This window comes from Ostrea edulis, chromosome 1, assembly GCF_947568905.1.
Source record: "Ostrea edulis chromosome 1, xbOstEdul1.1, whole genome shotgun sequence".
Taxonomy (NCBI): domain Eukaryota; kingdom Metazoa; phylum Mollusca; class Bivalvia; order Ostreida; family Ostreidae; genus Ostrea; species Ostrea edulis.
The window spans coordinates 92098545-92103958 of NC_079164.1; positions in this window are offsets into that span (position 1 = coordinate 92098545).

A 5414-nucleotide genomic window follows, 5' to 3' on the forward strand; every position below is an offset into this window, starting at 1 on the left:
TTCTTGTTGCCACCCTCTGCTATAAACAAATGGATTTAATATAGACAGGGATCTTCGTGTTATAGAGTTGTCAAATTATCATTTATTTCTCGAATTGTACAGAATTGAGTAGGTTGAGCTGTTCCTGTTTTGTCAATTTCACATGGACATGCATAGTGTAAACGGTACAAAATTTAAAGAATTTTACAGCGAAAATGTAGAGATATGCATTGAGCGATTAATTTTTGACATGTATGGGATAGGTAACAAGGGTTATTCAATTTGTATACACAATCAGTATAATACTTACCTAGTCCTTGACGCAATCGGAGGAACATTGGGCAATGACTAGACATTTCTGCTATCCTCTATCTTTAACTTATTTCTCAACTCCCCCCAGGGTTAGTCTAATTTTCTTCAATTGTCTCAACCGATCGCCTCCATGTTGGATTTGGACGACCCTTTTTCCTTCGGGGTTTCATCTGAGTGCCACCGTCAGTGGAAATGAAATATTACGGAACGTAATCCACAATACAAATGATTCACAATTTATTTAAATGCATGGGGGAAAAGGTGAATCATTTATAATGGTTTTCAAAGCCACCCCCTTAGATTTTACTTGAACTATGGTGAAAGAAAGGAAAGGTGAAGAGAAACTCACATTGGTAGCGTGTTCTGCTGTACTACTGTTACACATGTATGTAGATTACACCACGGGAGTCGTATGTCATCTTGTTTAGAAATATAGATTGTGTAAAATATTAAAACAGAAATATCCTAATTACGTATGGCTTGAAAACCGGATTCACGCAAGTTGTTCCAAATTAATAGTATATTATGTTTAAAAGGGGTATAACTCCCAGAAGAAAAAAAATCAAATAAAAATTGCACATCTATATAGCATGCCCATATTAAATACAAAGTTACACGAATTCTGTACAGTGATTTCAGAGAAGTACCAAATAGTTTTGGGCCAAACTTCTATTTTCAAAAAGGGCATAACTTCCAGAGATTAATTGATTACGAAATTCCTGCAAATGTGTACATCTACACAGTATGCCTTATTTTGTTGTTTACAAAGTTTCATGAAATTTGTTCAGCATATTCAGAGTAGTTGTGCTGACAGACTGTTTCAGTAGTATATTTAATTTTGGCCAAGTTAAAAAAACGCAGAAATAAATTGAACCAGAATTCCCTGCGAATATGCGCATTTACAGTTTTAGAGGAGTTGCACTCCACAAGGTCTAAAACTTTGGTACCAAAAACGAGAGATCTTGTCAGAAGGAATGCAAACATGAAATATAAGATTCTTTCACACATAAGTTAGAATTATGATCAACGTTCATATTTCGGACAAACAGACGATACGGTGACATAAAGAGAATTAAAAGGCACACAAACAAAAACAGCAGGTACAAAGGTGCAACATTCTTGTAATTTTGTCAGATTTCACATTGTAATAAGGGTGTAAATAACATCCTTAATTTCTCCATTAGTGGTGGTCTACTCGCTGTTGGCCTGTTATATGAACTGATTTTGAATATGTTGTCCTGACTCGCTGGTCTGTTGTATGACTATGAGCTGATATTGAATATGTTTTCCTGACTCGCTGGTCTGTTGTATGAGCTGATATTGAATGAGTTGTCCTGACTCTTTGGTCTGTTGTATGAGCTGATTTTGAATGAGTTGTCCTGACTTGTTGGTCTGTTGAATGAACTGATATTGAATATGTTTTCCCGACTCGTTGGTCTGTTGTATGAGCTGATATTGAATATGTTGCCCTGACTTGTCATTGGTCTGTTGTTATGAACTGATATTGAATATGTTGCCCTGACTCGTTGGTCTGTTGTATGAACTGATATTGAATATGTTGCCCTGACTCGTTGGTCTGTTGTATGAACTGATATTGAATGTGTTGCCCTGATTCGTGTCCCTGACTCGTGGTTCCTTTGGATAAGGCGTGTGCTTCCTGTCCTAGCAGCTCAGCAGTCTTTCCTGTAATCATATTGCTTGATCGAAGTCTGTGCGTCAAATTGTAGGTCAAATTGATGACACCTTCCAAGTGGTGATTTGATCGCCCCCTATCGATCATAAAATGACCATATAGGTTACTAATTGAAAATAACTTTTGACAATAAATTTTTACAAGTAATAAATTTTAAGAAATCGGAATTGGAAACAAGAATGAAAATTAAAAGAAACAAAAATGTTAACGAGAGTGAAAACAAAACAAAACAAAAAATGCAAAATCAGAGAAAAGATTAAAATGAAATTGCTAAAATAAAAATACAAAATATGTTTTTTGAAAAATTGTTAAAAACAAAAATATAAACGTAAAATTGTAAACAGATTTAGAACATATAAAAATACAAAATTGTTAGAATAAAAATGTAGCATGAAAATAAGAAATGAAAACAGAAGTGTTAAAATAAGATTGTAAAAAACAAAAAATGTGAATTAAATTTAAAACACAAACAATGTTAAAGGAGCATTATCTGAATTCAATGAAAATTGCTCCATATTATATATTTCAGTAATGTCACCACCTTGTTTACTTTTCTTCATTATTATTATTATTATGTTTATTCAGGCAAAGCATCAGATAAATTACAAATCATAATCAAATACATTGTAAAATACATTAATAATGCCAATTAGGGATCACAAATGAAGTTTTGACACATTGCTGTCATATGTACACAATAGCCCCAGATATCAACACAGCTACAGCTACTGACAACATCATTATCAAAATACATGCTTACCACAGGACCAGTATAATGTAAATTATATACTTTAAATCAACTTTTGCTTAGGATAACCCATGAAAGCAATTTATAAAAGTTGCTTATTTCCAATGGGGTCCTAAGATGTTATAAGTTGATTATAGATTATGTATTACTAAGACAGCATAAACAAAAATAAGATTGAACATTAGATGATTTTCCTAGCCCAAATTAAGTAAAATTATGTACATTGTTTGATTTTATATTGATACAAAATGTTTTTAAAAATGTATCATTATACACTTGACCATAAAAAAACCCATTATATATATAAATACTTTCGTCCCTCCTACGAGCTTCTTCTGCAAGATGCAACTTGACAGCAGATTTAAAACTAGCTCTATTAGCTATATTTTTATTTCCAAAGGAAGAGAATTCCAGTTTAAAATGGCATGATAATAAAAAGTTGAACTATTGTAGACCCTAACCCTAGGAACATGATAATTAAAATTGGAGGTTCCCCTAGTAGCATTGTCATTTCTGTCAAATTTCTCATGTAAATAATTTGGTGCAAGACCATGGTTGATGTTAAAGACATGGTTGAGTTTTAATTGTTTACTACGATCTGCTACACAGAGTGTGTTTATTGAATCTAAAATATCACAATTTATACTAGTTCTGGGGTTCAGATTTAAGATGAATCTAATTGTTTTGTTTTGAAGAACTTGTAGCTTTTTCTTCAAGGATTTAGATAAGCGTTCATACCATGCAGAAGAGCATTTTAGTCAAAGTAGCACTGAATAAGTGCAAAAGCTAATGTTAACATTGACCTTTTTATTCAATCACTTTCCATTTCTATAAAGAAACTTAAATCTGGAGTTGACCTTGGACCCAGATATTTGACGTACGCACTAGATTTAATAACATGACCGTGACATTTAACCTCAGACTGACCTTCATATTTTAGTTTGCGAGTAGGACCAAAAAGAATAGACTCTGTTTTTCCAAGATGGAGAGATAACTTGTTATCTCTAAGCCACTCGGAACACCCCTCTAACACTTTACCAAGCTTATCAGAAATCGCATTTGGGTCTCTGTGACACTGTCATCTGCATATAGGATAAGCTTACAGTCTGAATCTATACTGATACACAAACATAAAAACAATAAAGGACCCAAATATCTCCCTTGAGGTACGCCACAATTAATAACCTTTGTCTTTGAAAGAACACCTCCACATCCTACCAACTGAGACCTGCTTTAATTTAAACTATTGGTTGTCTATTTCCATAATGTCTAATTTATTACATAAAATTTCATGGTCCACCGTGTCAAAGGCTTTTTGTAGGTCTTAGATAATCATTCCTGTAAATAATCCCTTAGAGTTGTTGTCCCTTATATGATCTAATAGATGAATTAAACATGTATCAGTTGAAAATTTACTTCGAAACCCGGACTGTAGCTCATATAACATGTTATCATTATGTAAAAAAAAATCCTTAAGTTGACAATAAACACTCTTCTCTAATATCTTTGATACCACTCTTAAGATACTAACTGGTCTATAGTTTCCCCACGTGTAATGGACTACCCTCTTTGAATAAGGGCTTGACCCTAGCCTGTTTCATACTTTCTGGTACTCTTCCAGAACTGATTGATTGATGATTAAAGTTATAGGTGCTTTTAGTACACTTGCGCTTTTTTTTTTTTTTTTTTTTTTTTTTTTAAAAATGTTGATGATGTCTCATCAAGACCAGTGCTTTTTGCTGTGCTGAGACCAAGAAGTTCTTCAATTACAAAAGTTTCAGACACTGAATACATAAGGGTATTGTTATGAAAATTTCTCTCTAAATAAAAACTTCTAAAAAATTGACATGACATTAAATGTACCCTTTGCAGTGGGCAGGGCTCCCACAAGTTTTGATGCAACTGTAATAAAAAGGTATTAAAATTGTTAGCAATTTCCAAATCATCATGGCAAACTTCATCCTTAATATTCAAAACAATTCTTTTTTTCTTCTTTCTTTCTTTGTCTTTTTTTAAACTCTCTCACCAGGTACGAATTGATTTTTGCACTGATTACTATCATTGATTTATTCGTACTCCTTGCAATTAATGAAGTCAATCATTATCATATTGCGGATCAGCTCAATGGACGAATACAACGTGTCCAAATTCGCTCACTATAAAACATGGAATAGCAAGCCAAAACTAATAAACATGTAATTTGTAGTGTAAATACGATGGTAATTTGTAGATTTAGTGCTAGGTTTAAAAAAAAGAAAACATATTTCAGTATCTTTCGCCATATTATGAAAGACCATTTCATATGTCTTAATTGAAGAAGGGACGGGTCGTCCCGAAATTTTGACAACCTAATTATCCGTGTCGTTGGCCCATTTAGTACTTTACAAATTTTTTGTATTCGACTTTGTATCTACGTTCTGGATCCGGCACTATTAGGTATCGGGTGTTGTTGGAATATAGTGCTCTCTCTCTCTCTCTCTCTCTCTCTCTCTCAGGTGCTTTACTGCTCATCATAATAATAATATCCTTTTAATGATTAATAATATGAAGAAAAAACCCATGTTTACTGACAGAACAGCATGCGCATGACATAATCACAGGAAAATTCCTTGTTAAACATTCAGAACAGTGATATGTTTTAAAACAGAATTCCTCCAAGGCATTGCTGTTTATCATTGCGAG